This window comes from Physcomitrium patens, chromosome 4, assembly GCF_059467195.1.
Source record: "Physcomitrium patens ecotype Gransden chromosome 4, ASM5946719v1, whole genome shotgun sequence".
Classification (NCBI taxonomy): Eukaryota; Viridiplantae; Streptophyta; class Bryopsida; order Funariales; family Funariaceae; genus Physcomitrium; species Physcomitrium patens.
The window spans coordinates 2176422-2186447 of NC_143413.1; positions in this window are offsets into that span (position 1 = coordinate 2176422).

The window sequence follows — 10026 nt, forward strand, 5'->3', positions numbered from 1 at the left end:
CTTAGATATTGATGCCACAATGCTTTCATGGATCTTCTTTGATATTGTCTTTTGTCACAATGGATTATTTTGTATCATTATTTCAAATTGAGATCCATACTTTATGAAAAGTTTTTGGCAAGTCTTTTTTAAGCTACTAGATATATGATTTGCCATATCTATAGCCTTCAATTCCTAAATAGATAGACAAATAAAGCATGCAAATTAAACCTTAGAAGATATGTTACAATAATTTGTTATAGTTCATCATAATGATTGAGATAAATATTTAATGCCTTAAGAATTTGCTTATAATATTAATATTCAAGCAAATACATGTTATTCACTATTTTTTCTTAATGTTCATCAACATCCAATTAAACGAGTAATTCTCCATTGTCCTATCAATATCAATAATCTAACATTAGAAGAATTTATACCATGACTTATAAAAACCTTATAAGAGGCACAACATTGCCTTCTTACTATACAAAATTGATAGAAGAAATATGCGGATAACCATTGGTAATACAAGACCTTCTAAGATGATGATTAGATATTACTCTTCAATATCAACTTTCTACTTGTTACATCAATCCAAATCCACAAACTAGTACTTTAGTGGCTTGGATCTTTTCTCATTTTTGTAGTGATTTTTGATGTCATATACTACTTTCAAGATAGAAAGAGTTTGCTTCAAGAAAGCATTTGACTTTTGGCTACTATTAAATATTTAATTAAGTTTAAGATATTAAATTTTTAAGTTTATATATATATATATATATATATATATATATATATTTCCTTTAAAGGCAATTATATCAATATATAAGTCTAAGTACAAAAAAAGACATCCAATTATATAATAAAATATTTTAAAATATTATATATCATTATAGAGAATTTTTTTCAAACTTTAAGAGTTCATATCTCATGATTGGACTGTCCAATGAACTAAAATTTTACATGAAGTATTGATATACTTTCAACAACTTCCAAAACAAATTTCAACTATAAATTTATTACAGATCTTAAGATATTGTCAAAATCCTAACAATAGCTTCAAATCCTTGCTTACATACATCCACATGTAATTTTCTTCATATATCATAAACAAAGTACTTAAATACCATGAAACACTGATGTAAAGCTTTTTAATCTAATAACACACTTATAGAAATTTTGAGCCAAAAATTTGTCGAAAAACTCAAGATAAGGCTCTAATAATTACTATCAACAAAACAACTCACTTATTGTCTTTGAAATACATGTATTGTCTTCAATGCCTAATAACTCATTCATTTAGACTTAGAATTCATCAAACAATATAAAAAAATGTAGTAAAAAAAAGTGCTATATTCAATCCTACTTGCCAATCCTTCATTGTTCTTCGTAAGCATATGTTATGCTCGAAAGAGAGATAGTATATGCAAAATTGATACCTTAATTTTGAACATCTATAACTCCTTCATAAAAACTCCAAATCATACAAATTTACATCCAAATTGTATTTAAAAATCTAAACTTATTAATCTTAGTATTTATAGGTCAAATGACCTAAAAAAAATCCTAATCCCTAATAAGGCCTCAAAAAACCTCCTTAAAATCCATTAGGCATGACATTTGAATAATAAGGATGAAGATCAAGCTAACTATGTGGCCCACACGTAGAAAAACTTGCCTTATAAGTCAAGGCATGTGTCCTACAAAGTCAACACATATTGGAGGTCCTGTAGAACATCACCACGTAGTCCTTAGTTGGATAGTATATATAGAGACAAGAGTGAAGCCTTCTTCACTCTTGTCAACTCCTTTTTTGCTTCCAGTCTAGTTTCACGGGTCTCTAATTTTCTTGTCTTTTGGCAATAGCCATTCGAGTTTTTCTTTCAATACACATACTTGTTTATTTATATTTTGTTATTTTTCTTTGAGTGAAGGCTCACTTGTCTAGATTATTTTTTCATCGAGTTCTTGTCTTTGACAGATTGACAAGAGTACACCTACAATATCAGAGCTTTATCTAATCTTGATTAAGAATAGATTATCTCTTTTTCTTGATAAGATATAAGTATATTAGAAGTTGTGGATTACCCTCTTCTAAATTGATATTGTCCCTAGTATTTTCTTTGTTCTCAAGTCCTCTCTTCTATTTGTCTTGAGCGATATTAGACATCTTCTCTTTTCCAAGTGTTATCATGGCAGAACTTGTTGAAATGAAGAATGCAATGGCACAAATGTAAGAGCAATTGAGGGAGTTAATGTTTGCGATGCATTAATTCAATTTACTACCACAAGGAGCAACAAGATTGGCAAGAAGTGAAGATATAGAAATGGTTGGAGCTGCTTCAACATCTGCACTAAACCATGTCATTTCTCATATGGAGGAACGCCTTTCTAGTATTAGAGAACCAAGAATTGCCCTACCCGAGAAGTTTGATGGCACTAGATCTAAGTTTTGAGGATTTATCAATCAAGTCCAACTTGTGATTGAACTTCAATTCCAAAGCTATCCAACTCCAGGATCGCAAGTTAGATTCATTGATACGCTTCTTTCAAATTCAACACTATTGTAGTTTTTATCTTTTCTTGAACAATGAGATCCAATATTAGATAATCTAGAGGCTTTTCTGATAGAGTTTCGATCCATGTATGGAGAACATGATGCAATTCATATTGCAACCAATAAGATCCATATTTTACGACAAGGCAATCGATCAGTAAAATTGTATGCTTCACAATTTTGACAACTTGCAACTAATATCAAGTGGGATGATGCTGCACTTATTAGCCAATTTTTTTACGAATTATAATATAAGGTAAAAAAATTAATGCTCAACTTACCTCATCCTCAAACATTGAGTCAAGCAATTGACTTTGTTGTGAAGTGCGACAATCGCCTTTTTGAATTCCAATCTGAGAACCATACAAGTGGACCTCAACGTTACTATAATTCAATGGCAATACCAACACCTCTTCAACACATACATTCGGAAGTAGAGGATATGCAAATTGATGCAGTACGTTTCAAACTTCTTACTGAGCAAGAAAAGACTCGTCGTCATCAAGAAGGATTATGTTTGTATTGTGGAGAACCAAAGCACACTGCTCAACATTGTCCAAAAAAATGACGCAATCACAAAATGAGGAGTATGGCTGTGAAAGAAAACAATATGTCAGAAAACGAGTTTGTCCAGCTACAATAGGGACCGTGCGGCTGGAACCTTGCACAACATCTAGTAAAGGTCCTATTCTCTCCTCAGAGCCCTCTCCTTGTTTTATATTAAATGTTATTTTAGGACCTAAACATTACAAAGTCTCTACCTTGTTAGATTCAGGAGCCTCAATGTGTTTTTTAGATGAAGAATTTACTAAAAGACATAGCATATCTTTAGTAAAGAAAACTAAACCTGTTCATGTAGAAGTCATAGATGGTCGTCTATTGTCTTCTGGAGATATTACTCATGAAACCCTTCTTATAGAAGTAATAATCAATCATCATAATAGTTTTGTAGTATTTAATATCATTAGATCTCCCTCTAATCCAGTTATTTTAGGTTTATCGTGGTTAGAAAAATACAACCCTCAAATAGATTGGATTTTCTGAACTCTTACTTTCTCTAAAAGTATAACTAACAGTATAGTTAATCAAGTAGAGAGTCATAAGTCTAGTTCAATTAAACCCATATTTACAGGTGCAAAAACTTTCTTGCATGCTGTTACGAAAGAATCACCATATATTATTTATGCCACACTTGTTTCTACTGGTGAAAAGACTTCAAGTGGCATTCCAAGCCAATATCAAGAATTTCAAGATGTATTCGAAAAAAACAATGTGGATACACTTCCGGAACATTGTCCCTATGATTGCTCAATTGACCTTCAAGAACGAGCACAATCGCCATTCGGACCAATCTACAGTTTATCACAAAATGAGTTGATTGAACTCAAGGAATATATTGAAGAAAATCTAGCCAAGAATTTCATATGTCATTCTAAATCTTCGGCAGGAGCTCCAATTCTATTTGTGAAGAAAAAAGATGGATCATTGTGGATGTGTGTTGATTATTGAAGACTCAAGAAGATTACTATCAAAAACTGGTATGCACTACCTTTAATATCTGGACTTCTTGATCAGCTGAATCAAACTAAGATCTATACAAAAATAGATCTCTGGAGAGCATACAATCTAGTACGCATCAAAGAAGGGGATGAATGGAAGACTACATTTCGAACTAAGTATGGACATTTTGAATACAACGTCATGCCTTTTGGACTTACAAATGCACCAGCAGCTTTTCAACATCTAATGAATGATATTTTTCGAGAGTTTTTGGATGATTATGTGGTCTGTTATCTAGACGACATCTTGATATCTTCTAAGAATTCAGAAGAACATGAACTTCATGTTCGTCATGTATTACAAAAATTAAGAGATGCAGGACTCTATGCCAAGATAGAAAAGTGTGTATTCCACACTACTCAAGTCGATTTTTTAGGTTACATCATTTTAAATGATGGACTTATGATGGATCCTAAGAAAATTCAAACTATTATGGATTGGAAGATCTCAAAAATGGTAAGAGATATCCAATATTTTTTGAGATTTGCCAACTACTATCGAATCTTCATCAAAGACTTCTCTCGAGTTACAACTCCACTTACACGTTTGACTTGTAAAGACAAACTCCAATGGAATTAAGAAGCGGAAATTGCTTTTGAATCTTTGAAGACAGTATTTATTTTTGCACCAATCTTGTATCGTGTTGATTTTTCTAAAATATTCTTTATGGAAACAAATGCATCAGACTTTGCTCTGGGTGCGGTTTTATCACAAATGAGAACAGATGACAAACTTCATCCAGTAGCCTTTCATTCAAGAAAATTCTCAGCAGCAGAAATCAATTATGAGATCCATGACAAAGAACTTTTTGTAATTATGGATTCTTTTCAAGAATGGCATCATTATCTAGAAGGCGCTTCCAGTCCAGTCACTATGTATATGGATCACAAGAACTTCGAGTATTTTATGTCAGCACGTGTATTAAATCGTCATCAAGCTCGTTGGAGCATGTCTTTATCAATATTCGAGTTCATCATCATTTATCGGCCAGGAAAATAACAAGGTTTGTTTGATGCCTTGTCTAGACGTTCTTATCTTGCACCAAAAGAAGGAGATGCAGCTTTTGAGCAACAAAGAACGGTTCTTTGGAAGCCAGAGAAATTTCACCTTTGAGCAATAAAATCAATATTGACTGTTGATTTAACTTTTCTTAAGCAAGTCCAGTTAAGTATGTCTTCAGATCCTCTTGTTCATGATATCAAGAATAATTCTTCTAAATCTCATGATCCCTCTAAATTTGAATTCATACACAACCTATTCTATTTCAAAGGGCACTTATATGTTCCAGATGGAGAAGCACGTTTACGTATTCTTCAAACTCGTCACGACTTTCCAGCAGCAGGACATTTTGGATATAATAAGACTTTGGAATTGATATCTAGGGATTTTTGGTGGCTTCAAATGTGAAAGGCAGTCAAAGATTTTGTACAATCATGTGATTTTTGCTCAAGATCAAAAATTCCTGATCATTGACCTTTTGGACTTCTTCACCCATTATCCATTCCAAAATTACCATGGTCTTCTGTTTCTATGGACTTCATGATGGATCTTCCAATCTCAGGTTCTTATGTCTCTATATTCGTGATAGTAGATCGTTTTACCAAGATAGCACATTTTGTACCATGAACAAAATCTATCACAGGTGAAGAAACAGCTAAGCTCTTTTTTGATAATATCTATCACTATCATGGATTATCCAAAGATATTATATCTGATAGGAGAACACAATTTGTTTCAAGATTTTGGTGGACTCTTTTCAAGATTCTTAAAGTGGATATAAAACTAACTTCGGCATTCCATCCTCAAACTGGAGCGTGTTAATGAAGTTTTGGAGCAATATTTAAGATGTACCATTAATTACCAATAAGATGATTGGATAACTCTTTTGCCATTGGCAGAGTTTACTTACAATAACAAGGTACATTCTTCTACAAAATAAACACCTTTCTTTACTAATTATGGTTATCATCCATGACTTGATACTTTTGACTTTTCAAAAGTTGATAATCCGACTGCGAAAGATTTGGCGATTCATTTATCAGAGCTACATGCAACGATGAAGGTGCAGTTAAGAGAGGCTCAAGAACAACAAAAGGTCAATGCGGATGTCTATTGAAAGGAGCAACCACCATTCCTCTTGGGTGATAAGGTATGGCTACTTCATCGTAATATCAAGACCACTCGTCCTTGTGACAAGTTAGACTATCGAAGACTTGGACCATTTTCTATTTATGCACAAATCAATCCAGTTGCATATCGTTTACATCTATCGGAGTCAATGAAAATCCATCAAATATTCCTCGTATCTCTTCTTGAATCATACAAGACAATGGACATACCAAAAAGACGACAAGCTCCACCTCCTCCTATAGAAGTGGACAATAATGAAGAGTTTGAAGTAGAAGAAGTCTTAGATTCAAGGCGGCACCGAAATAAATTAGAATATCTTGTCCATTGGTACGGATATGATATTAGTGAATATACATAGGAGCCAATAAAGAATCTTGCAAATGCAACAAAGGTGGTGGAGGCTTTTCATCGACAACATCCATCAAAATCAAGATGAAAACCTTCTTTATAAAAGAAACAACATCTAGGCAAGATAACATTCTACTTTCAATCCTTGTTTGTAGCTTCTTTGTAGTAGTGATGCTCAGGAGATAAAAAACCAACAACCAATGGATTCGACTCAAGAGCCTTCATTTGCTGACCTATCAGATAAGCCATTACGATTGTTACAACCTTCAAGACGATGCAATCGAGATGAAGATCTTCAAGAAGAACATGTTCTTCCTTGAATAGATGGCGAGATACAACGCGTTTGGTATCACGATTTGGGAAGGGACTCCTGATGTTTGGTGATTTTGCTAGAGATAGAAACAACTCCTGATGGTGTTCCAAATGTTCTATTCGAAGGAAATTATGAAGGCCTCAATAATGATCAGAGAACAAAGATTAGAGTAATTGACAAATACAATTCGTTGCATCATAGATTTTCTCAACATATGATGACCACTCCTCGTGGAACTCATTCCTAGAAGGGGGTGTAATGTCACGGATATACTTATAAAAGCTAGTAATTACATATACAAATAGGTGGAAGTAAGTAAAAGTACGTAAAAATAAGTTAATTCTATAGTATTTAATATGGAAGCTTCCTAGAAGCTTCATAGATACTGCTTTGACTTCATATGTGTCTTTAATTGACTTTTTTGGATTAGAAACGTGGTCAATAAGTTAGCCATGTGCCACACATGTTGTTAGCTTGAAGATCAAGCTAATTATGTAGCCCACACGTAGAAAAACTTGCCTTGTAAGTCAAGGCATGTGTCCTACAAAGTCAACACATATTGGAGGTCCTATAGAATGTCGCCACGTAGTTCTTAGTTGGATAGTATATATAGAGATAAGAGTGAAGCTTTCTTCACTCTTTTCAACTCTTTTCTTGCTTCTAGTCTAGTTTCAAGGATCTCTAGTTTTCTTGTCGTTTGGCAATAGCTATTCCAATTTCTCTTTTAATATACATACTTATTTATTTATATTTTTTTATCTTTCTTTGAGTGAAGGCTCACTTTTCTGGATTATTTTTTCATCAAGTTCTTGTCCTTGACTATAACTCCTTCATCCAGACTTGGAATTCTTAAAAAAATATATGTAAAGTATAGCCAAAAAAGTATTCTCTTCAACTCTACTCGCCAATATTTTATTGCTCTCCGCATTCATATGTTATAATTCAAAGAGTGATAGTAGATACAAATTTGATATCTTAACTTTGAACATCTATATCTCCTTCACTCAAACTCAAAATCACACAAATTTTTCAACCAAATTATACCTAAAATCCTGAACTTGTTGACTCTAGCCTCCAAAGCTCGAATGACTTTGAAAGAAAAATCCTAATCCCTAATAAGGCCTGGGGCAGCTTCCTTGAAGCCCATTGGGCATGGCCTTCGACCATTAGAAATGAAGTTTCCCATTCTTTGCCTTCATTCAACCATGCCTTATTTTCATCCCTCCCAATAAGCCTCCTACTAGTTAAGAATTTCTTCTTTCGGATCTAATCTCCTCTCAAGGCTCCATACTAAACATTTAGGTTTTATAATGTTTTTTTTGAAATTCTATAACTAAAAAGATAAATTCAAAATAAAGCTTCTCAAAATAAAATTTCATCCTCAATATGTAATGTAGTATTTATTTTTTTAATTATTGTATGGAATCACCAAAACATATCAAAAGTTTGATCCTTTGTAGTCATAAATATATCCAAGAATATTAGCTATAATCATTTATAAATAAGATAAAATACATAAAATGGCTCAATGATTCTATGGAAAGTAGTCTATAAACATTTGTATGATTTTTTTCCATGAATTTTATTGTTCTTATGAAGGATATTCTTTAAAGTTTTTAATGATTTTTTTTTTTTTTTTTTTTTTTTTTTTGGCATGTAGAGTAGATTTGGCTTTTTATTGAAAATGACGGTAATCTAGTTGCTTAGTCTTGTAAGATGAGTATAATTAGGCTTCTAAAATTAATGTGACTTTATAACATATGCCATAGATTTGATGGATCTTTTGAGATTTTATTTAAGCTATTTAGCTCAAGTATTATGCAATATATCAAAGATAATAAACTTATTTAGCTATGTTTGATGTATCTTGTGGATAACCAAATTATTAAAAAATTGGCTTTAAAATATTTTTTGAGGTATTCTAATTTATAAGAGCTATTTATTTTATTCCAAAAATCTTTAACTATAATGTGATATTATTTTTCAAGAAATACCATAATGAATTTCATATCAAAGACATGAACCTTGAAGAAAGAAAATCCTCAATACACTCTTGTGTCACTAAAAAGAACTAAAAAGTCACTCAAAGATGATAAAATATTGAACTAGAATGACTATTGCCAAAAATAAGAAGACTAGAAAGTCTTGAAATAAGACTTAGGACTAAGAAGGCATTGATAAGAATGAAAAAGGCTTCACTCTTGTGTGAGGGGTTTTTTCTCCCCTCACTTAAGTCCAATTTAATTAAATTATAATTTAAGTTAGACTCCAATATTAACTAATGTAGAGATGCAAATCATAGATAAGATAAATAAAAAAATAAAATGATATAATAATTAAAATTTATCTAACAAAACACGACCAAGTCAATTACATATTTTTATGATTTATTTTTTAGCAATTGCAGTTCAATTAGGTAAATGCCTTCTAAGACTTACCTGATTAACCTTAAACTCTGAAACTTATGAATGAGTTAAAAGAAAAAAAAAATTGGTACTATGCTGAAGTGCTAGTCTAGAGCTTTCTAAAATGGTATCAACCATGCAAATTAGAATTATATCCAAGAAGTTATCTATGGATGAAGTTCTAATGGCAAAAATTTATCCGGAGTTGGAAATTCTTTAATAATTAGCTTCAAATATTAAATTTCAGTATTAATATAAAGTTAAATTTTTTAATATAAAAGATAAAAATTTAAAGATAAAAAATAAAATAAATAATAAAATTAAAAGTTAGAAGTAAAACATAGAAGTTATAAATTAAGGTTAAAAGTTAAAGGTAAAAAGTAAAGTCAAAGTTAAAAGTTAAATAAAAATGAAATAACATAAACATCAAAAGTTGAAGATAAAAGGATAAATTTAAAGTTAAAAGTTAAATAAAGATTGAAATAACATAAGCTTAAAAATCGAAGATTGGAAGATAATTGGAAGTTGAAATTTAATAATTAATTATCAAGATGAGATAAAAGGTTCATTAAAGTAGTATTAATTAGAGGTAATAAGATGAGTGAAGAATAAATCTAGCAATCCATGCACTAGCAAGTGTAATTAGGAGGTGATTAGGAAAGAAAGGTTATCTTCATCATGCCGAATTGAAGTAGCAAACCTTAACCAATTTGAAATCCGTCAAAAATTTT